Source organism: Brienomyrus brachyistius, chromosome 2 (assembly GCF_023856365.1).
Source record: "Brienomyrus brachyistius isolate T26 chromosome 2, BBRACH_0.4, whole genome shotgun sequence".
NCBI lineage: Eukaryota > Metazoa > Chordata > Actinopteri > Osteoglossiformes > Mormyridae > Brienomyrus > Brienomyrus brachyistius.
Window position 1 is genome coordinate 38,538,805 of NC_064534.1, and position 25,652 is coordinate 38,564,456.

The 25,652-nt window shown below is 44.5% G+C and overlaps 21 non-coding genes across 21 annotated transcripts; all 21 read left to right on the forward strand.

Moving 5' to 3' along the window:
* Positions 1 to 826: 826 nt before the first annotated feature.
* On the forward strand, positions 827 to 945 carry LOC125733071 (5S ribosomal RNA). The gene has a single exon (XR_007392429.1). It is a non-coding gene; the product is annotated as a 5S ribosomal RNA (ribosomal RNA).
* Positions 946 to 2,023: 1,078 nt separating this feature from the next.
* Positions 2,024 to 2,142, forward strand: LOC125736920 (5S ribosomal RNA). The gene has a single exon (XR_007396187.1). It is a non-coding gene; the product is annotated as a 5S ribosomal RNA (ribosomal RNA).
* Positions 2,143 to 3,220: 1,078 nt separating this feature from the next.
* On the forward strand, positions 3,221 to 3,339 carry LOC125733198 (5S ribosomal RNA). The gene has a single exon (XR_007392552.1). It is a non-coding gene; the product is annotated as a 5S ribosomal RNA (ribosomal RNA).
* Positions 3,340 to 4,416: 1,077 nt separating this feature from the next.
* Positions 4,417 to 4,535, forward strand: LOC125734995 (5S ribosomal RNA). Its single transcript, XR_007394296.1, has one exon. It is a non-coding gene; the product is annotated as a 5S ribosomal RNA (ribosomal RNA).
* A 1,077-nt stretch (positions 4,536 to 5,612) lies between these two features.
* LOC125735905 (5S ribosomal RNA) lies at positions 5,613 to 5,731 on the forward strand. The gene has a single exon (XR_007395191.1). It is a non-coding gene; the product is annotated as a 5S ribosomal RNA (ribosomal RNA).
* Positions 5,732 to 6,808: 1,077 nt separating this feature from the next.
* On the forward strand, positions 6,809 to 6,927 carry LOC125735906 (5S ribosomal RNA). The gene has a single exon (XR_007395192.1). It is a non-coding gene; the product is annotated as a 5S ribosomal RNA (ribosomal RNA).
* Positions 6,928 to 8,004: 1,077 nt separating this feature from the next.
* LOC125734101 (5S ribosomal RNA) lies at positions 8,005 to 8,123 on the forward strand. The gene has a single exon (XR_007393426.1). It is a non-coding gene; the product is annotated as a 5S ribosomal RNA (ribosomal RNA).
* Positions 8,124 to 9,202: 1,079 nt separating this feature from the next.
* LOC125733199 (5S ribosomal RNA) lies at positions 9,203 to 9,321 on the forward strand. Its single transcript, XR_007392553.1, has one exon. It is a non-coding gene; the product is annotated as a 5S ribosomal RNA (ribosomal RNA).
* Positions 9,322 to 10,400: 1,079 nt separating this feature from the next.
* Positions 10,401 to 10,519, forward strand: LOC125736455 (5S ribosomal RNA). The gene has a single exon (XR_007395733.1). It is a non-coding gene; the product is annotated as a 5S ribosomal RNA (ribosomal RNA).
* Positions 10,520 to 11,598: 1,079 nt separating this feature from the next.
* LOC125734206 (5S ribosomal RNA) lies at positions 11,599 to 11,717 on the forward strand. The gene has a single exon (XR_007393529.1). It is a non-coding gene; the product is annotated as a 5S ribosomal RNA (ribosomal RNA).
* A 1,080-nt stretch (positions 11,718 to 12,797) lies between these two features.
* LOC125736140 (5S ribosomal RNA) lies at positions 12,798 to 12,916 on the forward strand. Its single transcript, XR_007395423.1, has one exon. It is a non-coding gene; the product is annotated as a 5S ribosomal RNA (ribosomal RNA).
* Positions 12,917 to 13,996: 1,080 nt separating this feature from the next.
* Positions 13,997 to 14,115, forward strand: LOC125732607 (5S ribosomal RNA). Its single transcript, XR_007391982.1, has one exon. It is a non-coding gene; the product is annotated as a 5S ribosomal RNA (ribosomal RNA).
* Positions 14,116 to 15,201: 1,086 nt separating this feature from the next.
* LOC125736467 (5S ribosomal RNA) lies at positions 15,202 to 15,320 on the forward strand. Its single transcript, XR_007395745.1, has one exon. It is a non-coding gene; the product is annotated as a 5S ribosomal RNA (ribosomal RNA).
* Positions 15,321 to 16,393: 1,073 nt separating this feature from the next.
* Positions 16,394 to 16,512, forward strand: LOC125733364 (5S ribosomal RNA). Its single transcript, XR_007392709.1, has one exon. It is a non-coding gene; the product is annotated as a 5S ribosomal RNA (ribosomal RNA).
* Positions 16,513 to 17,592: 1,080 nt separating this feature from the next.
* Positions 17,593 to 17,711, forward strand: LOC125736432 (5S ribosomal RNA). The gene has a single exon (XR_007395710.1). It is a non-coding gene; the product is annotated as a 5S ribosomal RNA (ribosomal RNA).
* Positions 17,712 to 18,791: 1,080 nt separating this feature from the next.
* Positions 18,792 to 18,910, forward strand: LOC125732393 (5S ribosomal RNA). Its single transcript, XR_007391774.1, has one exon. It is a non-coding gene; the product is annotated as a 5S ribosomal RNA (ribosomal RNA).
* Positions 18,911 to 19,987: 1,077 nt separating this feature from the next.
* Positions 19,988 to 20,106, forward strand: LOC125736478 (5S ribosomal RNA). The gene has a single exon (XR_007395756.1). It is a non-coding gene; the product is annotated as a 5S ribosomal RNA (ribosomal RNA).
* A 1,079-nt stretch (positions 20,107 to 21,185) lies between these two features.
* On the forward strand, positions 21,186 to 21,304 carry LOC125734207 (5S ribosomal RNA). The gene has a single exon (XR_007393530.1). It is a non-coding gene; the product is annotated as a 5S ribosomal RNA (ribosomal RNA).
* Positions 21,305 to 22,384: 1,080 nt separating this feature from the next.
* Positions 22,385 to 22,503, forward strand: LOC125736141 (5S ribosomal RNA). Its single transcript, XR_007395424.1, has one exon. It is a non-coding gene; the product is annotated as a 5S ribosomal RNA (ribosomal RNA).
* A 1,080-nt stretch (positions 22,504 to 23,583) lies between these two features.
* Positions 23,584 to 23,702, forward strand: LOC125732608 (5S ribosomal RNA). The gene has a single exon (XR_007391983.1). It is a non-coding gene; the product is annotated as a 5S ribosomal RNA (ribosomal RNA).
* A 1,084-nt stretch (positions 23,703 to 24,786) lies between these two features.
* On the forward strand, positions 24,787 to 24,905 carry LOC125734123 (5S ribosomal RNA). Its single transcript, XR_007393448.1, has one exon. It is a non-coding gene; the product is annotated as a 5S ribosomal RNA (ribosomal RNA).
* The last annotated feature ends 747 nt before the right edge of the window (positions 24,906 to 25,652 follow it).

Here is a 25,652-nt window from a genome sequence, read left to right on the forward strand (position 1 = left end):
TATTGTTGATGATAAAGAGACAGCTTTTTACACACAGTTTTAAACAAAGTACTGATATTATTCCTCTTCAACTGACCGCTTTGTTTTCTATGCAAAAACCACTTCGCCACAGAAGACTCGATATTATTGGCATAGCAAGTTCTGCTCTTCTCCTTTCAAAACTTGCTAAAAGCTGTATTTAAAAGAACAGATTGGCCAGGGTAATTCACACCCTTCAATGCCAGCTTAATGTTTAGGTTAGTGGGAATCACAGAGGAATTAGGGATGGAAACTTCTTTGCTGGTGGTAGAAGCGGTCTGCTGAATTTTTAGAGAGAAGAGGCCGTCGATGTTTGAATGTAGAAAATTGTTCTGGCTGCTGCTTGCAGTATGGACTTGTTGGTGTGTGTAGCTCCCAGTGTTCTGACAGCGCGACGTTTTGGGGAAGCATGTGATTCAGCAGCTACCAGTGGGCTTCGTGCGGCGGAGATTTTGTGGCTGTTAGCGGAGTTGATAACAGAGGGTCGTTAAGAGAAGCCTGCATGCAGTAGGCAAAGGAGTAATGTTTGCCGGCGGGGGACGTGCGGCGATTAACCTGTGCGGTAGTGAAAAGGAGTTAAAGAGAAGGAAGTGTGCGAATGCGGAAAGAATGGAATAATTGTGGTAGGCTGCCGGCTGAGTAGTTTGGTGAATGTTTGGTGTGGGTCCGGCGCTGCCGATTGGATGGTGGGGCTGCAGTGTGAGTCAGATATAAAAAAAAAAAAAAAACCAGGAGTAGGATCCAATGGGACTAACTGGCATGTATAGACGCGTGTAATGCAAAAGGGCTGTTTTTGGTAGCATCCCTCGCTTACGGCCATACCACCCTGAACACGCCCGATCTCGTCTGATCTCGGAAGCCAAGCAGGGTAGGGTCTGATTAGTACTTGGATGGGAGACCTCCTGGGAATACCAGGTGCTGTAAGCCTTTCTCACTTTTACTTTATACAGGGGGCGCTCCACTTCACGATTAATTTAAATCTATCACTCCCCTTCCATTTTACTATTTTATATATATATTTTTTTTTCTCTCATTCATAAAGGCAGCTTTTACACACCGTTTTACTCTAAATACTTCCTGGTAATTCTAGGTGCTGTAAGCTGTTCGTGCCTTTATTCCACCAGGGCGCGATCTTCTCACAAACTTGAAGACTGTCACTCCCCATTCACGTTTTACAACTTATTGTTAATGATAAAGAGACAGCTTTTTACACACAGTTTTAAACAAAGTACTGATATTATTCCTCTTCAACTGACCGCTTTGTTTTCTATGCAAAAAGCACTTCGCCACAGAAGACTCGATATTATTGGCATAGCAAGTTCTGCTCTTCTCCTTTCAAAACTTGCTAAAAGCTGTATTTAAAAGAACAGATTGGCCGGGGTAATTCACACCCTTCAATGCCAGCTTAATGTTTAGGTTAGTGGGAATCACAGAGGAATTAGGGATGGAAACTTCTTTGCTGGTGGTAGAAGCGGTCTGGTGAATTTTTAGAGAGAAGAGGCCGTCGATGTTTGAATGTAGAAAATTGTTCTGGCTGCAGCCTGCAGTATGGACTTGTTGGTGTGTGTAGCTCCCAGTGTTCTGACAGCGCGACGTTTTGGGGAAGCATGTGATTCAGCAGCTACCAGTGGGCTTCGTGCGGCGGAGATTTTGTGGCTGTTAGCGGAGTTGATAACAGAGGGTCGTTAAGAGAAGCCTGCATGAGGTAGGCAAAGGAGTAATGTTTGCCGTCGGGGGACGTGCGGCGATTAACCTGTGCGGTAGTGAAAAGGAGTTAAAAAGAAGGAAGTGTGCGGATGCGGAAAGAATGGAATAATTGTGGTAGGCTGCCGGCTGAGTAGTTTGGTGAATATTTGGTGTGGGTCCGGCGCTGCCGATTGGATGGTGGTGCTGCAGTGTGAGTCAGATAAAAAAAAAAAAAAAAACCAGGAGTAGGATCCAATGGGACTAACTGGCATGTATAGACGCGTGTAATGCAAAAGGGCTGTTTTTGGTCGCGTCTCTCGCTTATGGCCATACCACCCTGAACACGCCCGATATCGTCTGATCTCGGAAGCTAAGCAGGGTAGGTTCTGGTTAGTACTTGGATGGGAGACCACCTGGGAATACCAGGTGCTGTAAGCTTTTCTCACTTTTACTTTATACAGGGGGCGCTCCACTTCACGATTAATTTAAATCTATCACTCCCCTTCCATTTTACTATTTTATATATATATATTTTTTTTCTCTCATTCATAAAGGCAGCTTTTACACACCGTTTTACTCTAAATACTTCCTGGTAATTCTACGTGCTGTAAGCTGTTCGTGCCTTTATTCCACCAGGGCGCGATCTTCTCACAAACTTGAAGACTGTCACTCCCCATTCACGTTTTACAACTTATTGTTAATGATAAAGAGACAGCTTTTTACACACAGTTTTAAACAAAGTACTGATATTATTCCTCTTCAACTGACCGCTTTGTTTTCTATGCAAAAACCACTTCGCCACAGAAGACTCGATATTATTGGCATAGCAAGTTCTGCTCTTCTCCTTTCAAAACTTGCTAAAAGCTGTATTTAAAAGAACAGATTGGCCGGGGTAATTCACACCCTTCAATGCCAGCTTAATGTTTAGGTTAGTGGGAATCACAGAGGAATTAGGGATGGAAACTTCTTTGCTGGTGGTAGAAGCGGTCTGGTGAATTTTTAGAGAGAAGAGGCCGTCGATGTTTGAATGTAGAAAATTGTTCTGGCTGCAGCCTGCAGTATGGACTTGTTGGTGTGTGTAGCTCCCAGTGTTCTGACAGCGCGACGTTTTGGGGAAGCATGTGATTCAGCAGCTACCAGTGGGCTTCGTGCGGCGGAGATTTTGTGGCTGTTAGCGGAGTTGATAACAGAGGGTCGTTAAGAGAAGCCTGCATGCAGTAGGCAAAGGAGTAATGTTTGCCGGCGGGGGACGTGCGGCGATTAACCTGTGCGGTAGTGAAAAGGAGTTAAAAAGAAGGAAGTGTGCGGATGCGGAAAGAATGGAATAATTGTGGTAGGCTGCCGGCTGAGTAGTTTGGTGAATGTTTGGTGTGGGTCCGGCGCTGCCGATTGGATGGTGGGGCTGCAGTGTGAGTCAGATAAAAAAAAAAAAAAGAACATTAGTAGTATCCAATGGGACCAACTGGCATGTATAGAGGCGTGTAATGCAAAAGGGCTGTTTTCGGTAGCATCTTTCGCTTACGGCCATACCACCCTGAACACGCCTGATCTCGTCTGATCTCGGAAGCTAAGCAGGGTAGGGTCTGGTTAGTACTTGGATGGGAGACCACCTGGGAATACCAGGTGCTGTAAGCTTTTCTCACTTTTACTTTATACAGGGGGCGCTCCACTTCACGATTAATTTAAATCTATCACTCCCCTTCCATTTTACTATTTTATATATATATATTTTTTTTCTCTCATTCATAAAGGCAGCTTTTAGAAACCGTTTTACTCTAAATACTTCCTGGTAATTCTAGGTGCTGTAAGCTGTTCGTGCCTTTATTCCACCAGGGCGCGATCTTCTCACAAACTTGAAGACTGTCACTCCCCATTCACGTTTTACAACTTATTGTTGATGATAAAGAGACAGCTTTTTACACACAGTTTTAAACAAAGTACTGATATTATTCCTCTTCAACTGACCGCTTTGTTTTCTATGCAAAAACCACTTCGCCACAGAAGACTCGATATTATTGGCATAGCAAGTTCTGCTCTTCTCCTTTCAAAACTTGCTAAAAGCTGTATTTAAAAGAACAGATTGGCCGGGGTAATTCACACCCTTCAATGCCAGCTTAATGTTTAGGTTAGTGGGAATCACAGAGGAATTAGGGATGGAAACTTCTTTGCTGGTGGTAGAAGCGGTCTGGTGAATTTTTAGAGAGAAGAGGCCGTCGATTTTTGAATGTAGAAAATTGTTCTGGCTGCAGCCTGCAGTATGGACTTGTTGGTGTGTGTAGCTCCCAGTGTTCTGACAGCGCGACGTTTTGGGGAAGCATGTGATTCAGCAGCTACCAGTGGGCTTCGTGCGGCGGAGATTTTGTGGCTGTTAGCGGAGTTGATAACAGAGGGTCGTTAAGAGAAGCCTGCATGCAGTAGGCAAAGGAGTAATGTTTGCCGGCGGGGGACGTGCGGCGATTAACCTGTGCGGTAGTGAAAAGGAGTTAAAAAGGAGGAAGTGTGCGGATGCGGAAAGAATGGAATAATTGTGGTAGGCTGCCGGCTGAGTAGTTTGGTGAATGTTTGGTGTGGGTCCGGCGCTGCCGATTGGATGGTGGTGCTGCAGTGTGAGTCAGATAAAAAAAAAAAAAAAACAGGAGTAGGATCCAATGGGACTAACTGGCATGTATAGACGCGTGTAATGCAAAAGGGCTGTTTTTGGTCGCGTCTATCGCTTATGGCCATACCACCCTGAACACACCCGATCTCATCCGATCTCGGAAGCCAAGCAGGGTAGGGTCTGGTTAGTACTTGGATGGGAGACCTCCTGGGAATACCAGGTGCTGTAAGCTTTTCTCACTTTTACTTTATACAGGGGGCGCTCCACTTCACGATTAATTTAAATCTATCACTCCCCTTCCATTTTACTATTTTATATATATATATATTTTTCTCTCATTCATAAAGGCAGCTTTTACACACCGTTTTACTCTAAATACTTCCTGGTAATTCTAGGTGCTGTAAGCTGTTCGTGCCTTTATTCCACCAGGGCGCGATCTTCTCACAAACTTGAAGACTGTCACTCCCCATTCACGTTTTACAACTTATTGTTAATGATAAAGAGACAGCTTTTTACACACAGTTTTAAACAAAGTACTGATATTATTCCTCTTCAACTGACCGCTTTGTTTTCTATGCAAAAACCACTTCGCCACAGAAGACTCGATATTATTGGCATAGCAAGTTCTGCTCTTCTCCTTTCAAAACTTGCTAAAAGCTGTATTTAAAAGAACAGATTGGCCGGGGTAATTCACACCCTTCAATGCCAGCTTAATGTTTAGGTTAGTGGGAATAACAGAGGAATTAGGGATGGAAACTTCTTTGCTGGTGGTAGAAGCGGTCTGGTGAATTTTTAGAGAGAAGAGGCCGTCGATGTTTGAATGTAGAAAATTGTTCTGGCTGCAGCCTGCAGTATGGACTTGTTGGTGTGTTTAGCTCCCAGTGTTCTGACAGCGCGACGTTTTGGGGAAGCATGTGATTCAGCAGCTACCAGTGGGCTTCGTGCGGCGGAGATTTTGTGGCTGTTAGCGGAGTTGATAACAGAGGGTCATTAAGAGAAGCCTGCATGCAGTAGGCAAAGGAGTAATGTTTGCCGGCGGGGGACGTGCGGCGATTAACCTGTGCGGTAGTGAAAAGGAGTTAAAAAGAAGGAAGTGTGCGGATGCGGAAAGAATGGAATAATTGTGGTAGGCTGCCGGCTGAGTAGTTTGGTGAATGTTTGGTGTGGGTCCGGCGCTGCCGATTGGATGGTGGTGCTGCAGTGTGAGTCAGATAAAAAAAAAAAAAAAAGCAGTAGTAGGATCCAATGGGACTAACTTGCATGTATAGACGCGTGTAATGCAAAAGGGCTTTTTTTGGTAGCATCTTTTGCTTACGGCCATACCACCCTGAACACGCCCGATCTCGTCTGATCTCGGAAGCTAAGGAGGGTAGGTTCTGGTTAGTACTTGGATGGGAGACCACCTGGGAATACCAGGTGCTGTAAGCTTTTCTCACTTTTACTTTATATAGGGGGCGCTCCACTTCACGATTTATTTAAATCTATCACTCCCCTTCCATTTTACTATTTTATATATATTTTTTTTTTTCTCTCATCCATAAAGGCAGCTTTTACACACCGTTTTACTCTAAATACTTCCTGGTAATTCTAGGTGCTGTAAGCTGTCCGTGTCTTTATTCCACCAGGGCGCGATCTTCTCACAAACTTGAAGACTGTCACTCCCCATTCACGTTTTACAACTTATTGTTAATGATAAAGAGACAGCTTTTTACACACAGTTTTAAACAAAGTACTGATATTATTCCTCTTCAACTGACCGCTTTGTTTTCTATGCAAAAACCACTTCGCCACAGAAGACTCGATATTATTGGCATAGCAAGTTCTGCTCTTCTCCTTTCAAAACTTGCTAAAAGCTGTATTTAAAAGAACAGATTGGCCGGGGTAATTCACACCCTTCAATGCCAGCTTAATGTTTAGGTTAGTGGGAATCACAGAGGAATTAGGGATGGAAACTTCTTTGCTGGTGGTAGAAGCGGTCTGGTGAATTTTTAGAGAGAAGAGGCCGTCGATGTTTGAATGTAGAAAATTGTTCTGGCTGCAGCCTGCAGTATGGACTTGTTGGTGTGTGTAGCTCCCAGTGTTCTGACAGCGCGACGTTTTGGGGAAGCATGTGATTCAGCAGCTACCAGTGGGCTTCGTGCGGCGGAGATTTTGTGGCTGTTAGCGGAGTTGATAACAGAGGGTCATTAAGAGAAGCCTGCATGCAGTAGGCAAAGGAGTAATGTTTGCCGGCGGGGGACGTGCGGCGATTAACCTGTGCGGTAGTGAAAAGGAGTTAAAAATAAGGAAGTGTGCGGATGCGGAAAGAATGGAATAATTGTGGTAGGCTGCCGGCTGAGTAGTTTGGTGAATGTTTGGTGTGGGTCCGGCGCTGCCGATTGGATGGTGGTGCTGCAGTGTGAGTCAGATAAAAAAAAAAAAAAAAACAGGAGTAGGATCCAATGGGACTAACTGGCATGTATAGACGCGTGTAATGCAAAAGGGCTGTTTTTGGTAGCATCTTTCGCTTACGGCCATACCACCCTGAACACGCCCGATCTCGTCTGATCTCGGAAGCTAAGGAGGGTAGGTTCTGGTTAGTACTTGGATGGGAGACCACCTGGGAATACCAGGTGCTGTAAGCTTTTCTCACTTTTACTTTATACAGGGGGCGCTCCACTTCACGATTTATTTAAATCTATCACTCCCCTTCCATTTTACTATTTTATATATATATATTTTTTTCTCTCATTCATAAAGGCAGCTTTTACACACCGTTTTACTCTAAATACTTCCTGGTAATTCTAGGTGCTGTAAGCTGTCCGTGCCTTTATTCCACCAGGGCGCGATCTTCTCACAAACTTGAAGACTGTCACTCCCCATTCACGTTTTACAACTTATTGTTAATGATAAAGAGACAGCTTTTTACACACAGTTTTAAACAAAGTACTGATATTATTCCTCTTCAACTGACCGCTTTGTTTTCTATGCAAAAACCACTTCGCCACAGAAGACTCGATATTATTGGCATAGCAAGTTCTGCTCTTCTCCTTTCAAAACTTGCTAAAAGCTGTATTTAAAAGAACAGATTGGCCGGGGTAATTCACACCCTTCAATGCCAGCTTAATGTTTAGGTTAGTGGGAATCACAGAGGAATTAGGGATGGAAACTTCTTTGCTGGTGGTAGAAGCGGTCTGGTGAATTTTTAGAGAGAAGAGGCCGTCGATGTTTGAATGTAGAAAATAGGTCTGGCTGCAGCCTGCAGTATGGACTTGTTGGTGTGTGTAGCTCCCAGTGTTCTGACAGCGCGACGTTTTGGGGAAGCATGTGATTCAGCAGCTACCAGTGGGCTTCGTGCGGCGGAGATTTTGTGGCTGTTAGCGGAGTTGATAACAGAGGGTCGTTAAGAGAAGCCTGCATGAGGTAGGCAAAGGAGTAATGTTTGCCGTCGGGGGACGTGCGGCGATTAACCTGTGCGGTAGTGAAAAGGAGTTAAAAAGAAGGAAGTGTGCGGATGCGGAAAGAATGGAATAATTGTGGTAGGCTGCCGGCTGAGTAGTTTGGTGAATGTTTGGTGTGGGTCCGGCGCTGCCGATTGGATGGTGGTGCTGCAGTGTGAGTCAGATAAAAAAAAAAAAAAGAACATTAGTAGTATCCAATGGGACCAACTGGCATGTATAGAGGCGTGTAATGCAAAAGGGCTGTTTTCGGTATCATCTCTCGCTTACGGCCATACCACCCTGAACATGCCTGATCTCGTCTGATCTCGGAAGCTAAGCAGGGTAGGGTCTGGTTAGTACTTGGATGGGAGACCGCCTGGGAATACCAGGTGCTGTAAGCTTTTCTCACTTTTACTTTATACAGGGGGCGCTCCACTTCACGATTAATTTAAATCTATCACTCCCCTTCCATTTTACTATTTTATATATATATATTTTTTTTCTCTCATTCATAAAGGCAGCTTTTAGAAACCGTTTTACTCTAAATACTTCCTGGTAATTCTAGGTGCTGTAAGCTGTTCGTGCCTTTATTCCACCAGGGCGCGATCTTCTCACAAACTTGAAGACTGTCACTCCCCATTCACGTTTTACAACTTATTGTTGATGATAAAGAGACAGCTTTTTACACACAGTTTTAAACAAAGTACTGATATTATTCCTCTTCAACTGACCGCTTTGTTTTCTATGCAAAAACCACTTCGCCACAGAAGACTCGATATTATTGGCATAGCAAGTTCTGCTCTTCTCCTTTCAAAACTTGCTAAAAGCTGTATTTAAAAGAACAGATTGGCCGGGGTAATTCACACCCTTCAATGCCAGCTTAATGTTTAGGTTAGTGGGAATCACAGAGGAATTAGGGATGGAAACTTCTTTGCTGGTGGTAGAAGCGGTCTGGTGAATTTTTAGAGAGAAGAGGCCGTCGATGTTTGAATGTAGAAAATTGTTCTGGCTGCTGCTTGCAGTATGGACTTGTTGGTGTGTGTAGCTCCCAGTGTTCTGACAGCGCGACGTTTTGGGGAAGCATGTGATTCAGCAGCTACCAGTGGGCTTCGTGCGGCGGAGATTTTGTGGCTGTTAGCGGAGTTGATAACAGAGGGTCGTTAAGAGAAGCCTGCATGCAGTAGGCAAAGGAGTAATGTTTGCCGGCGGGGGACGTGCGGCGATTAACCTGTGCGGTAGTGAAAAGGAGTTAAAAAGAAGGAAGTGTGCGGATGCGGAAAGAATGGAATAATTGTGGTAGGCTGCCGGCTGAGTAGTTTGGTGAATGTTTGGTGTGGGTCCGGCGCTGCCGATTGGATGGTGGGGCTGCAGTGTGAGTCAGATAAAAAAAAAAAAAAAGAACATTAGTAGTATCCAATGGGACCAACTGGCATGTATAGAGGCGTGTAATGCAAAAGGGCTGTTTTCGGTAGCATCTCTCGCTTACGGCCATACCACCCTGAACACGCCTGATCTCGTCTGATCTCGGAAGCTAAGCAGGGTAGGGTCTGGTTAGTACTTGGATGGGAGACCACCTGGGAATACCAGGTGCTGTAAGCTTTTCTCACTTTTACTTTATACAGGGGGCGCTCCACTTCACGATTAATTTAAATCTATCACTCCCCTTCCATTTTACTATTTTATATATATATTTTTTTTTTCTCTCATTCATAAAGGCAGCTTTTAGAAACCGTTTTACTCTAAATACTTCCTGGTAATTCTAGGTGCTGTAAGCTGTTCGTGCCTTTATTCCACCAGGGCGCGATCTTCTCACAAACTTGAAGACTGTCACTCCCCATTCACGTTTTACAACTTATTGTTGATGATAAAGAGACAGCTTTTTACACACAGTTTTAAACAAAGTACTGATATTATTCCTCTTCAACTGACCGCTTTGTTTTCTATGCAAAAACCACTTCGCCACAGAAGACTCGATATTATTGGCATAGCAAGTTCTGCTCTTCTCCTTTCAAAACTTGCTAAAAGCTGTATTTAAAAGAACAGATTGGCCAGGGTAATTCACACCCTTCAATGCCAGCTTAATGTTTAGGTTAGTGGGAATCACAGAGGAATTAGGGATGGAAACTTCTTTGCTGGTGGTAGAAGCGGTCTGGTGAATTTTTAGAGAGAAGAGGCCGTCGATGTTTGAATGTAGAAAATTGTTCTGGCTGCTGCTTGCAGTATGGACTTGTTGGTGTGTGTAGCTCCCAGTGTTCTGACAGCGCGACGTTTTGGGGAAGCATGTGATTCAGCAGCTACCAGTGGGCTTCGTGCAGCGGAGATTTTGTGGCTGTTAGCGGAGTTGATAACAGAGGGTCGTTAAGAGAAGCCTGCATGCAGTAGGCAAAGGAGTAATGTTTGCCGGCGGGGGACGTGCGGCGATTAACCTGTGCGGTAGTGAAAAGGAGTTAAAGAGAAGGAAGTGTGCGGATGCGGAAAGAATGGAATAATTGTGGTAGGCTGCCGGCTGAGTAGTTTGGTGAATGTTTGGTGTGGGTCCGGCGCTGCCGATTGGATGGTGGGGCTGCAGTGTGAGTCAGATAAAAAAAAAAAAAAAAACCAGGAGTAGGATCCAATGGGACTAACTGGCATGTATAGACGCGTGTAATGCAAAAGGGCTGTTTTTGGTAGCATCCCTCGCTTACGGCCATACCACCCTGAACACGCCCGATCTCGTCTGATCTCGGAAGCTAAGCAGGGTAGGGTCTGGTTAGTACTTGGATGGGAGACCACCTGGGAATACCAGGTGCTGTAAGCTTCTCTCACTTTTACTTTATACAGGGGGCGCTCCACTTCACGATTAATTTAAATCTATCACTCCCCTTCCATTTTACTATTTTATATATATATATTTTTTTTTCTCTCATTCATAAAGGCAGCTTTTAGAAACCGTTTTACTCTAAATACTTCCTGGTAATTCTAGGTGCTGTAAGCTGTTCGTGCCTTTATTCCACCAGGGCGCGATCTTCTCACAAACTTGAAGACTGTCACTCCCCATTCACGTTTTACAACTTATTGTTAATGATAAAGAGACAGCTTTTTACACACAGTTTTAAACAAAGTACTGATATTATTCCTCTTCAACTGACCGCTTTGTTTTCTATGCAAAAACCACTTCGCCACAGAAGACTCGATATTATTGGCATAGCAAGTTCTGCTCTTCTCCTTTCAAAACTTGCTAAAAGCTGTATTTAAAAGAACAGATTGGCCGGGGTAATTCACACCCTTCAATGCCAGCTTAATGTTTAGGTTAGTGGGAATCACAGAGGAATTAGGGATGGAAACTTCTTTGCTGGTGGTAGAAGCGGTCTGGTGAATTTTTAGAGAGAAGAGGCCGTCGATGTTTGAATGTAGAAAATTGTTCTGGCTGCAGCCTGCAGTATGGACTTGTTGGTGTGTGTAGCTCCCAGTGTTCTGACAGCGCGACGTTTTGGGGAAGCATGTGATTCAGCAGCTACCAGTGGGCTTCGTGCGGCGGAGATTTTGTGGCTGTTAGCGGAGTTGATAACAGAGGGTCGTTAAGAGAAGCCTGCATGCAGTAGGCAAAGGAGTAATGTTTGCCGGCGGGGGACGTGCGGCGATTAACCTGTGCGGTAGTGAAAAGGAGTTAAAAAGAAGGAAGTGTGCGGATGCGGAAAGAATGGAATAATTGTGGTAGGCTGCCGGCTGAGTAGTTTGGTGAATGTTTGGTGTGGGTCCGGCGCTGCCGATTGGATGGTGGGGCTGCAGTGTGAGTCAGATAAAAAAATTAAAAAAAACTGGAGTAGGATCCAATGGGACTAACTGGCATGTATAGACGCGTGTAATGCAAAAGGGCTGTTTTTGGTAGCATCTCTCGCTTACGGCCATACCACCCTGAACATGCCCGATCTCGTCTGATCTCGGAAGCCAAACAGGGTAGGGTCTGGTTAGTACTTGGATGGGAGACCTCCTGGGAATACCAGGTGCTGTAAGCCTTTCTCACTTTTACTTTATACAGGGGGCGCTCCACTTCACGATTAATTTAAATCTATCACTCCCCTTCCATTTTACTATTTTATATATATATTTTTTTTTTTTTCTCTCATTCATAAAGGCAGCTTTTAGAAACCGTTTTACTCTAAATACTTCCTGGTAATTCTAGGTGCTGTAAGCTGTTCGTGCCTTTATTCCACCAGGGCGCGATCTTCTCACAAACTTGAAGACTGTCACTCCCCATTCACGTTTTACAACTTATTGTTAATGATAAAGAGACAGCTTTTTACACACAGTTTTAAACAAAGTACTGATATTATTCCTCTTCAACTGACCGCTTTGTTTTCTATGCAAAAACCACTTCGCCACAGAAGACTCGCTATTATTGGCATAGCAAGTTCTGCTCTTCTCCTTTCAAAACTTGCTAAAAGCTGTATTTAAAAGAACAGATTGGCCGGGGTAATTCACACCCTTCAATGCCAGCTTAATGTTTAGGTTAGTGGGAATCACAGAGGAATTAGGGATGGAAACTTCTTTGCTGGTGGTAGAAGCGGTCTGGTGAATTTTTAGAGAGAAGAGGCCGTCGATGTTTGAATGTAGAAAATTGTTCTGGCTGCAGCCTGCAGTATGGACTTGTTGGTGTGTGTAGCTCCCAGTGTTCTGACAGCGCGACGTTTTGGGGAAGCATGTGATTCAGCAGCTACCAGTGGGCTTCGTGCGGCGGAGATTTTGTGGCTGTTAGCGGAGTTGATAACAGAGAGTCGTTAAGAGAAGCCTGCATGCAGTAGGCAAAGGAGTAATGTTTGCCGGCGGGGGACGTGCGGCGATTAACCTGTGCGGTAGTGAAAAGGAATTAAAAAGAAGGAAGTGTGCGGATGCGGAAAGAATGGAATAATTGTGGTAGGCTGCCGGCTGAGTAGTTTGGTGAATGTTTGGTGTGGGTCCGGCGCTGCCGATTGGATGGTGGGGCTGCAGTGTGAGTCAGATAAAAAAAAAAAAAAAACTGGAGTAGGATCCAATGGGACTAACTGGCATGTATAGACGCGTGTAATGCAAAAGGGCTGTTTTTGGTAGCATCTCTCGCTTACGACCATACCACCCTGAACACGCCCGATCTTGTCTGATCTCGGAAGCCAAGCAGGGTAGGGTCTGGTTAGTACTTGGATGGGAGACCTCCTGGGAATACCAGGTGCTGTAAGCTTTTCTCACTTTTACTTTATACAGGGGGCGCTCCACTTCACGATTAATTTAAATCTATCACTCCCCTTCCATTTTACTATTTTATATATATATTTTTTTTTTTTCTCTCATTCATAAAGGCAGCTTTTAGAAACCGTTTTACTCTAAATACTTCCTGGTAATTCTAGGTGCTGTAAGCTGTTCGTGCCTTTATTCCACCAGGGCGCGATCTTCTCACAAACTTGAAGACTGTCACTCCCCATTCACGTTTTACAACTTATTGTTAATGATAAAGAGACAGCTTTTTACACACAGTTTTAAACAAAGTACTGATATTATTCCTCTTCAACTGACCGCTTTGTTTTCTATGCAAAAACCACTTCGCCACAGAAGACTCGATATTATTGGCATAGCAAGTTCTGCTCTTCTCCTTTCAAAACTTGCTAAAAGCTGTATTTAAAAGAACAGATTGGCCGGGGTAATTCACACCCTTCAATGCCAGCTTAATGTTTAGGTTAGTGGGAATCACAGAGGAATTAGGGATGGAAACTTCTTTGCTGGTGGTAGAAGCGGTCTGGTGAATTTTTAGAGAGAAGAGGCCGTCGATGTTTGAATGTAGAAAATAGTTCTGGCTGCAGCCTGCAGTATGGACTTGTTGGTGTGTGTAGCTCCCAGTGTTCTGACAGCGCGACGTTTTGGGGAAGCATGTGATTCAGCAGCTACCAGTGGGCTTCATGCGGCGGAGATTTTGTGGCTGTTAGCGGAGTTGATAACAGAGGGTCGTTAAGAGAAGCCTGCATGCAGTAGGCAAAGGAGTAATGTTTGCCGGCGGGGGACGTGCGGCGATTAACCTGTGCGGTAGTGAAAAGGAGTTAAAAAGAAGGAAGTGTGCGGATGCGGAAAGAATGGAATAATTGTGGTAGGCTGCCGGCTGAGTAGTTTGGTGAATGTTTGGTGTGGGTCCGGCGCTGCCGATTGGATGGTGGTGCTGCAGTGTGAGTCAGATAAAAAAAAAAAAAAAACCAGGAGTAGGATCCAATGGGACTAACTGGCATGTATAGACGCGTGTAATGCAAAAGGGCTGTTTTTGGTAGCGTCTCTCGCTTATGGCCATACCACCCTGAACACGCCCGATCTCATCCGATCTCGGAAGCCAAGCAGGGTAGGGTCTGGTTAGTACTTGGATGGGAGACCTCCTGGGAATACCAGGTGCTGTAAGCTTTTCTCACTTTTACTTTATACAGGGGGCGCTCCACTTCACGATTAATTTAAATCTATCACTCCCCTTCCATTTTACTATTTTATATATATATATATTTTTTTTTTTTTTCTCTCATTCATAAAGGCAGCTTTTAGAAACCGTTTTACTCTAAATACTTCCTGGTAATTCAAGGTGCTGTAAGCTGTTCGTGCCTTTATTCCACCAGGGCGCGATCTTCTCACAAACTTGAAGACTGTCACTCCCCATTCACGTTTTACAACTTATTGTTAATGATAAAGAGACAGCTTTTTACACACAGTTTTAAACAAAGTACTGATATTATTCCTCTTCAACTGACCGCTTTGTTTTCTATGCAAAAACCACTTCGCCACAGAAGACTCGATATTATTGGCATAGCAAGTTCTGCTCTTCTCCTTTCAAAACTTGCTAAAAGCTGTATTTAAAAGTACAGATTGGCCGGGGTAATTCACACCCTTCAATGCCAGCTTAATGTTTAGGTTAGTGGGAGTCACAGAGGAATTAGGGATGGAAACTTCTTTGCTGGTGGTAGAAGCGGTCTGGTGAATTTTTAGAGAGAAGAGGCCGTCGATGTTTGAATGTAGAAAATTGTTCTGGCTACAGCCTGCAGTATAGACTTGTTGGTGTGTGTAGCTTCCAGTGTTCTGACAGCGCGACGTTTTGGGGAAGCATGTGATTCAGCAGCTACCAGTGGGCTTCGTGCGGCGGAGATTTTGTGGCTGTTAGCGGAGTTGATAACAGAGGGTCGTTAAGAGAAGCCTGCATGCAGTAGGCAAAGGAGTAATGTTTGCCGGCGGGGGACGTGCGGCGATTAACCTGTGCGGTAGTGAAAAGGAGTTAAAAAGAAGGAAGTGTGCGGATGCGGAAAGAATGGAATAATTGTGGTAGGCTGCCGGCTGAGTAGTTTGGTGAATGTTTGGTGTGGGTCCGGCGCTGCCGATTGGATGGTGGGGCTGCAGTGTGAGTCAGATAAAAAAAAAAAAAAGAACATTAGTAGGATCCAATGGGACCAACTGGCATGTATAGAGGCGTGTAATGCAAAAGGGCTGTTTTTGGTAGCATCTCTCGCTTACGGCCATACCACCCTGAACACGCCCGATCTCGTCTGATCTCGGAAGCTAAGCAGGGTAGGGTCTGGTTAGTACTTGGATGGGAGACCACCTGGGAATACCAGGTGCTGTAAGCTTTTCTCACTTTTACTTTATACAGGGGGCGCTCCACTTCACGATTAATTTAAATCTATCACTCCCCTTCCATTTTACTATTTTATATATATATTTTTTTTCTCTCATTCATAAAGGCAGCTTTTAGAAACCGTTTTACTCTAAATACTTCCTGGTAATTCTAGGTGCTGTAAGCTGTTCGTGCCTTTATTCCACCAGGGCGCGATCTTCTCACAAACTTGAAGACTGTCACTCCCCATTCACATTTTCAACTTATTGTTAATGATAAAGAGACAGCTTTTTACACACAGTTTTAAACAAAGTACTGATATTATTCCTCTTCAACTGACCGCTTTGTTTTCTATGCAAAAACCACTTCGCCACAGAAGACTCGATATTATTGGCATAGCAAGTTCTGCTCTTCTCCTTTCAAAACTTGCTAAAAGCTGTATTTAAAAGAACAGGTTGGCCGGGGTAATTCACACCCTTCAATGCCAGCTTAATGTTTAGGTTAGTGGGAATCACAGAGGAATTAGGGATGGAAACTTCTTTGCTGGTGGTAGAAGCGGTCTGGTGAATTTTTAGAGAGAAGAGGCCGTCGATGTTTGAATGTAGAAAATTGTTCTGGCTGCAGCCTGCATTATGGACTTGTTGGTGTGTGTAGCTCCCAGTGTTCTGACAGCGCGACGTTTTGGGGAAGCATGTGATTCAGCAGCTACCAGTGGGCTTCGTGCGGCGGAGATTTTGTGGCTGTTAGCGGAGTTGATAACAGAGGGTCGTTAAGAGAAGCCTGAATGCAGTAGGCAAAGGAGTAATGTTTGCCGGCGGGGGACGTGCGGCGATTAACCTGTGCGGTAGTGAAAAGGAGTTAAAAAGAAGGAAGTGTGCGGATGCGGAAAGAATGGAATAATTGTGGTAGGCTGCCGGCTGAGTAGTTTGGTGAATGTTTGGTGTGGGTCCGGCGCTGCCGATTGGATGGTGGGGCTGCAGTGTGAGTCAGATAAAAAAAAAAAAAAACAGGAGTAGGATCCAATGGGACTAACTGGCATGTATAGACGCGTGTAATGCAAAAGGGCTGTTTTTGGTAGCATCTCTCGCTTACGGCCATACCACCCTGAACACGCCCGATCTCGTCTGATCTTGGAAGCTAAGCAGGGTAGGGTCTGGTTAGTACTTGGATGGGAGACCACCTGGGAATACCAGGTGCTGTAAGCCTTTCTCACTTTTCCATTATACAGGGGGCGCTCCACTTCACGATTAATTTAAATCTATCACTCCCCTTCCATTTTACTATTTTATATATATATTTTTTTTTTTCTCTCATTCATAAAGGCAGCTTTTAGAAACCGTTTTACTCTAAATACTTCCTGGTAATTCTAGGTGCTGTAAGCTGTTCGTGCCTTTATTCCACCAGGGCGCGATCTTCTCACAAACTTGAAGACTGTCACTCCCCATTCACGTTTTACAACTTATTGTTAATGATAAAGAGACAGCTTTTTACACAGAGTTTTAAACAAAGTACTGATATTATTCCTCTTCAACTGACCGCTTTGTTTTCTATGCAAAAACCACTTCGCCACAGAAGACTCGATATTATTGGCATAGCAAGTTCTGCTCTTCTCCTGTCAAAACTTGCTGAAAGCTGTATTTAAAAGAACAGATTGGCCGGGGTAATTCACACCCTTCAATGCCAGCTTAATGTTTAGGTTAGTGGGAATCACAGAGGAATTAGGGATGGAAACTTCTTTGCTGGTGGTAGAAGCGGTCTGGTGAATTTTTAGAGAGAAGAGGCCGTCGATGTTTGAATGTAGAAAATTGTTCTGGCTGCAGCCTGCAGTATGGACTTGTTGGTGTGTGTAGCTCCCAGTGTTCTGACAGCGCGACGTTTTGGGGAAGCATGTGATTCAGCAGCTACCAGTGGGCTTCGTGCGGCGGAGATTTTGTGGCTGTTAGCGGAGTTGATAACAGAGGGTCGTTAAGAGAAGCCTACATGCAGTAGGCAAAGGAGTAATGTTTGCCGGCGGGGGACGTGCGGCGATTAACCTGTGCGGTAGTGAAAAGGAGTTAAAGAGAAGGAAGTGTGCGGATGCGGAAAGAATGGAATAATTGTGGTAGGCTGCCGGCTGAGTAGTTTGGTGAATGTTTGGTGTGGGTCCGGCGCTGCCGATTGGATGGTGGGGCTGCAGTGTGAGTCAGATAAAAAAAAAAAAAAAAACCAGCAGTAGGATCCAATGGGACTAACTGGCATGTATAGACGCGTGTAATGCAAAAGGGCTGTTTTTGGTAGCATCTCTCGCTTACGGCCATACCACCCTGAACACGCCCGATCTCGTCTGATCTTGGAAGCTAAGCAGCGTAGGGTCTGGTTAGTACTTGGATGGGAGACCACCTGTGAATACCAGGTGCTGTAAGCTTTTCTCACTTTTACTTTATACAGGGGGCGCTCCACTTCACGATTAATTTAAATCTATCACTCCCCTTCCATTTTACTATTTTATATATATATATATTTTTTTCTCTCATTCATAAAGGCAGCTTTTAGAAACCGTTTTACTCTAAATACTTCCTGGTAATTCTAGGTGCTGTAAGCTGTTCGTGCCTTTATTCCACCAGGGCGCGATCTTCTCACAAACTTGAAGATTGTCACTCCCCATTCACGTTTTACAACTTATTGTTGATGATAAAGAGACAGCTTTTTACACACAGTTTTAAACAAAGTACTGATATTATTCCTCTTCAACTGACCGCTTTGTTTTCTATGCAAAAACCACTTCGCCACAGAAGACTCGATATTATTGGCATAGCAAGTTCTGCTCTTCTCCTTTCAAAACTTGCTAAAAGCTGTATTTAAAAGAACAGATTGGCCAGGGTAATTCACACCCTTCAATGCCAGCTTAATGTTTAGGTTAGTGGGAATCACAGAGGAATTAGGGATGGAAACTTCTTTGCTGGTGGTAGAAGCGGTCTGGTGAATTTTTAGAGAGAAGAGGCCGTCGATGTTTGAATGTAGAAAATTGTTCTGGCTGCTGCTTGCAGTATGGACTTGTTGGTGTGTGTAGCTCCCAGTGTTCTGACAGCGCGACGTTTTGGGGAAGCATGTGATTCAGCAGCTACCAGTGGGCTTCGTGCAGCGGAGATTTTGTGGCTGTTAGCGGAGTTGATAACAGAGGGTCGTTAAGAGAAGCCTGCATGCAGTAGGCAAAGGAGTAATGTTTGCCGGCGGGGGACGTGCGGCGATTAACCTGTGCGGTAGTGAAAAGGAGTTAAAGAGAAGGAAGTGTGCGGATGCGGAAAGAATGGAATAATTGTGGTAGGCTGCCGGCTGAGTAGTTTGGTGAATGTTTGGTGTGGGTCCGGCGCTGCCGATTGGATGGTGGGGCTGCAGTGTGAGTCAGATAAAAAAAAAAAAAAAAACCAGCAGTAGGATCCAATGGGACTAACTGGCATGTATAGACGCGTGTAATGCAAAAGGGCTGTTTTTGGTAGCATCCCTCGCTTACGGCCATACCACCCTGAACACGCCCGATCTCGTCTGATCTCGGAAGCCAAGCAGGGTAGGGTCTGGTTAGTACTTGGATGGGAGACCTCCTGGGAATACCAGGTGCTGTAAGCCTTTCTCACTTTTACTTTATACAGGGGGCGCTCCACTTCACGATTAATTTAAATCTATCACTCCCCTTCCATTTTACTATTTTATATATATATATTTTTTTTTCTCTCATTCCTAAAGGCAGCTTTTAGAAACCGTTTTACTCTAAATACTTCCTGGTAATTCTAGGTGCTGTAAGCTGTTCGTGCCTTTATTCCACCAGGGCGCGATCTTCTCACAAACTTGAAGACTGTCACTCCCCATTCACGTTTTACAACTTATTGTTAATGATAAAGAGACAGCTTTTTACACACAGTTTTAAACAAAGCACTGATATTATTCCTCTTCAACTGACCGCTTTGTTTTCTATGCAAAAAGCACTTCGCCACAGAAGACTCGATATTATTGGCATAGCAAGTTCTGCTCTTCTCCTTTCAAAACTTGCTAAAAGCTGTATTTAAAAGAACAGATTGGCCGGGGTAATTCACACCCTTCAATGCCAGCTTAATGTTTAGGTTAGTGGGAATCACAGAGGAATTAGGGATGGAAACTTCTTTGCTGGTGGTAGAAGCGGTCTGGTGAATTTTTAGAGAGAAGAGGCCGTCGATGTTTGAATGTAGAAAATTGTTCTGGCTGCAGCCTGCAGTATGGACTTGTTGGTGTGTGTAGCTCCCAGTGTTCTGACAGCGCGACGTTTTGGGGAAGCATGTGATTCAGCAGCTACCAGTGGGCTTCGTGCGGCGGAGATTTTGTGGCTGTTAGCGGAGTTGATAACAGAGGGTCGTTAAGAGAAGCCTGCATGCAGTAGGCAAAGGAGTAATGTTTGCCGGCGGGGGACGTGCGGCGATTAACCTGTGCGGTAGTGAAAAGGAGTTAAAAAGAAGGAAGTGTGCGGATGCGGAAAGAATGGAATAATTGTGGTAGGCTGCCGGCTGAGTAGTTTGGTGAATGTTTGGTGTGGGTCCGGCGCTGCCGATTGGATGGTGGGGCTGCAGTGTGAGTCAGATAAAAAAAAAAAAAAACAGGAGTAGGATCCAATGGGACTAACTGGCATGTATAGATGCGTGTAATGCAAAAGGGCTGTTTTTGGTAGCATCTCTCGCTTACGGCCATACCACCCTGAACACGCCCGATCTCGTCTGATCTCGGAAGCTAAGCAGGGTAGGGTCTGGTTAGTACTTGGATGGGAGACCACCTGGGAATACCAGGTGCTGTAAGCTTCTCTCACTTTTACTTTATACAGGGGGCGCTCCACTTCACGATTAATTTAAATCTATCACTCCCCTTCCATTTTACTATTTTATATATATATATTTTTTTTTCTCTCATTCATAAAGGCAGCTTTTAGAAACCGTTTTACTCTAAATACTTCCTGGTAATTCTAGGTGCTGTAAGCTGTTCGTGCCTTTATTCCACCAGGGCGCGATCTTCTCACAAACTTGAAGACTGTCACTCCCCATTCACGTTTTACAACTTATTGTTAATGATAAAGAGACAGCTTTTTACACACAGTTTTAAACAAAGTACTGATATTATTCCTCTTCAACTGACCGCTTTGTTTTCTATGCAAAAACCACTTCGCCACAGAAGACTCGATATTATTGGCATAGCAAGTTCTGCTCTTCTCCTTTCAAAACTTGCTAAAAGCTGTATTTAAAAGAACAGATTGGCCGGGGTAATTCACACCCTTCAATGCCAGCTTAATGTTTAGGTTAGTGGGAATCACAGAGGAATTAGGGATGGAAACTTCTTTGCTGGTGGTAGAAGCGGTCTGGTGAATTTTTAGAGAGAAGAGGCCGTCGATGTTTGAATGTAGAAAATTGTTCTGGCTGCAGCCTGCAGTATGGACTTGTTGGTGTGTGTAGCTCCCAGTGTTCTGACAGCGCGACGTTTTGGGGAAGCATGTGATTCAGCAGCTACCAGTGGGCTTCGTGCGGCGGAGATTTTGTGGCTGTTAGCGGAGTTGATAACAGAGGGTCGTTAAGAGAAGCCTGCATGCAGTAGGCAAAGGAGAAATGTTTGCCGGCGGGGGACGTGCGGCGATTAACCTGTGCGGTAGTGAAAAGGAGTTAAAAAGAAGGAAGTGTGCGGATGCGGAAAGAATGGAATAATTGTGGTAGGCTGCCGGCTGAGTAGTTTGGTGAATGTTTGGTGTGGGTCCGGCACTGCCGATTGGATGGTGGGGCTGCAGTGTGAGTCAGATAAAAAAATTAAAAAAAACTGGAGTAGGATCCAATGGGACTAACTGGCATGTATAGACGCGTGTAATGCAAAAGGGCTGTTTTTGGTAGCATCTCTCGCTTACGGCCATACCACCCTGAACATGCCCGATCTCGTCTGATCTCGGAAGCCAAACAGGGTAGGGTCTGGTTAGTACTTGGATGGGAGACCTCCTGGGAATACCAGGTGCTGTAAGCCTTTCTCACTTTTACTTTATACAGGGGGCGCTCCACTTCACGATTAATTTAAATCTATCACTCCCCTTCCATTTTACTATTTTATATATATATATTTTTTTTTTTCTCTCATTCATAAAGGCAGCTTTTAGAAACCGTTTTACTCTAAATACTTCCTGGTAATTCTAGGTGCTGTAAGCTGTTCGTGCCTTTATTCCACCAGGGCGCGATCTTCTCACAAACTTGAAGACTGTCACTCCCCATTCACGTTTTACAACTTATTGTTAATGATAAAGAGACAGCTTTTTACACACAGTTTTAAACAAAGTACTGATATTATTCCTCTTCAACTGACCGCTTTGTTTTCTATGCAAAAACCACTTCGCCACAGAAGACTCGATATTATTGGCATAGCAAGTTCTGCTCTTCTCCTTTCAAAACTTGCTAAAAGCTGTATTTAAAAGAACAGATTGGCCGGGGTAATTCACACCCTTCAATGCCAGCTTAATGTTTAGGTTAGTGGGAATCACAGAGGAATTAGGGATGGAAACTTCTTTGCTGGTGGTAGAAGCGGTCTGGTGAATTTTTAGAGAGAAGAGGCCGTCGATGTTTGAATGTAGAAAATTGTTCTGGCTGCAGCCTGCAGTATGGACTTGTTGGTGTGTGTAGCTCCCAGTGTTCTGACAGCGCGACGTTTTGGGGAAGCATGTGATTCAGCAGCTACCAGTGGGCTTCGTGCGGCGGAGATTTTGTGGCTGTTAGCGGAGTTGATAACAGAGAGTCGTTAAGAGAAGCCTGCATGCAGTAGGCAAAGGAGTAATGTTTGCCGGCGGGGGACGTGCGGCGATTAACCTGTGCGGTAGTGAAAAGGAATTAAAAAGAAGGAAGTGTGCGGATGCGGAAAGAATGGAATAATTGTGGTAGGCTGCCGGCTGAGTAGTTTGGTGAATGTTTGGTGTGGGTCCGGCGCTGCCGATTGGATGGTGGGGCTGCAGTGTGAGTCAGATAAAAAAAAAAAAAAAACTGGAGTAGGATCCAATGGGACTAACTGGCATGTATAGACGCGTGTAATGCAAAAGGGCTGTTTTTGGTAGCATCTCTCGCTTACGACCATACCACCCTGAACACGCCCGATCTTGTCTGATCTCGGAAGCCAAGCAGGGTAGGGTCTGGTTAGTACTTGGATGGGAGACCTCCTGGGAATACCAGGTGCTGTAAGCTTTTCTCACTTTTACTTTATACAGGGGGCGCTCCACTTCACGATTAATTTAAATCTATCACTCCCCTTCCATTTTACTATTTTATATATATATTTTTTTTTTTTCTCTCATTCATAAAGGCAGCTTTTAGAAACCGTTTTACTCTAAATACTTCCTGGTAATTCTAGGTGCTGTAAGCTGTTCGTGCCTTTATTCCACCAGGGCGCGATCTTCTCACAAACTTGAAGACTGTCACTCCCCATTCACGTTTTACAACTTATTGTTAATGATAAAGAGACAGCTTTTTACACACAGTTTTAAACAAAGTACTGATATTATTCCTCTTCAACTGACCGCTTTGTTTTCTATGCAAAAACCACTTCGCCACAGAAGACTCGATATTATTGGCATAGCAAGTTCTGCTCTTCTCCTTTCAAAACTTGCTAAAAGCTGTATTTAAAAGAACAGGTTGGCCGGGGTAATTCACACCCTTCAATGCCAGCTTAATGTTTAGGTTAGTGGGAATCACAGAGGAATTAGGGATGGAAACTTCTTTGCTGGTGGTAGAAGCGGTCTGGTGAATTTTTAGAGAGAAGAGGCCGTCGATGTTTGAATGTAGAAAATAGTTCTGGCTGCAGCCTGCAGTATGGACTTGTTGGTGTGTGTAGCTCCCAGTGTTCTGACAGCGCGACGTTTTGGGGAAGCATGTGATTCAGCAGCTACCAGTGGGCTTCATGCGGCGGAGATTTTGTGGCTGTTAGCGGAGTTGATAACAGAGGGTCGTTAAGAGAAGCCTGCATGCAGTAGGCAAAGGAGTAATGTTTGCCGGCGGGGGACGTGCGGCGATTAACCTGTGCGGTAGTGAAAAGGAGTTAAAAAGAAGGAAGTGTGCGGATGCGGAAAGAATGGAATAATTGTGGTAGGCTGCCGGCTGAGTAGTTTGGTGAATGTTTGGTGTGGGTCCGGCGCTGCCGATTGGATGGTGGTGCTGCAGTGTGAGTCAGATAAAAAAAAAAAAAAAACCAGGAGTAGGATCCAATGGGACTAACTGGCATGTATAGACGCGTGTAATGCAAAAGGGCTGTTTTTGGTAGCGTCTCTCGCTTATGGCCATACCACCCTGAACACGCCCGATCTCATCCGATCTCGGAAGCCAAGCAGGGTAGGGTCTGGTTAGTACTTGGATGGGAGACCTCCTGGGAATACCAGGTGCTGTAAGCTTTTCTCACTTTTACTTTATACAGGGGGCGCTCCACTTCACGATTAATTTAAATCTATCACTCCCCTTCCATTTTACTATTTTATATATATATATATATATTTTTTTTCTCTCATTCATAAAGGCAGCTTTTAGAAACCGTTTTACTCTAAATACTTCCTGGTAATTCAAGGTGCTGTAAGCTGTTCGTGCCTTTATTCCACCAGGGCGCGATCTTCTCACAAACTTGAAGACTGTCACTCCCCATTCACGTTTTACAACTTATTGTTAATGATAAAGAGACAGCTTTTTACACACAGTTTTAAACAAAGTACTGATATTATTCCTCTTCAACTGACCGCTTTGTTTTCTATGCAAAAACCACTTCGCCACAGAAGACTCGATATTATTGGCATAGCAAGTTCTGCTCTTCTCCTTTCAAAACTTGCTAAAAGCTGTATTTAAAAGAACAGATTGGCCGGGGTAATTCACACCCTTCAATGCCAGCTTAATGTTTAGGTTAGTGGGAGTCACAGAGGAATTAGGGATGGAAACTTCTTTGCTGGTGGTAGAAGCGGTCTGGTGAATTTTTAGAGAGAAGAGGCCGTCGATGTTTGAATGTAGAAAATTGTTCTGGCTACAGCCTGCAGTATAGACTTGTTGGTGTGTGTAGCTTCCAGTGTTCTGACAGCGCGACGTTTTGGGGAAGCATGTGATTCAGCAGCTACCAGTGGGCTTCGTGCGGCGGAGATTTTGTGGCTGTTAGCGGAGTTGATAACAGAGGGTCGTTAAGAGAAGCCTGCATGCAGTAGGCAAAGGAGTAATGTTTGCCGGCGGGGGACGTGCGGCGATTAACCTGTGCGGTAGTGAAAAGGAGTTAAAAAGAAGGAAGTGTGCGGATGCGGAAAGAATGGAATAATTGTGGTAGGCTGCCGGCTGAGTAGTTTGGTGAATGTTTGGTGTGGGTCCGGCGCTGCCGATTGGATGGTGGGGCTGCAGTGTGAGTCAGATAAAAAAAAAAAAAAGAACATTAGTAGGATCCAATGGGACCAACTGGCATGTATAGAGGCGTGTAATGCAAAAGGGCTGTTTTTGGTAGCATCTCTCGCTTACGGCCATACCACCCTGAACACGCTCGATCTCGTCTGATCTCGGAAGCTAAGCAGGGTAGGGTCTGGTTAGTACTTGGATGGGAGACCACATGGGAATACCAGGTGTTGTAAGCTTTTCTCACTTTTACTTTATACAGGGGGCGCTCCACTTCACGATTAATTTAAATCTATCACTCCCCTTCCATTTTACTATTTTATATATATATTTTTTTTCTCTCATTCATAAAGGCAGCTTTTAGAAACCGTTTTACTCTAAATACTTCCTGGTAATTCTAGGTGCTGTAAGCTGTTCGTGCCTTTATTCCACCAGGGCGCGATCTTCTCACAAACTTGAAGACTGTCACTCCCCATTCACATTTTCAACTTATTGTTAATGATAAAGAGACAGCTTTTTACACACAGTTTTAAACAAAGTACTGATATTATTCCTCTTCAACTGACCGCTTTGTTTTCTATGCAAAAACCACTTCGCCACAGAAGACTCGATATTATTGGCATAGCAAGTTCTGCTCTTCTCCTTTCAAAACTTGCTAAAAGCTGTATTTAAAAGAACAGGTTGGCCGGGGTAATTCACACCCTTCAATGCCAGCTTAATGTTTAGGTTAGTGGGAATCACAGAGGAATTAGGGATGGAAACTTCTTTGCTGGTGGTAGAAGCGGTCTGGTGAATTTTTAGAGAGAAGAGGCCGTCGATGTTTGAATGTAGAAAATTGTTCTGGCTGCAGCCTGCATTATGGACTTGTTGGTGTGTGTAGCTCCCAGTGTTCTGACAGCGCGACGTTTTGGGGAAGCATGTGATTCAGCAGCTACCAGTGGGCTTCGTGCGGCGGAGATTTTGTGGCTGTTAGCGGAGTTGATAAC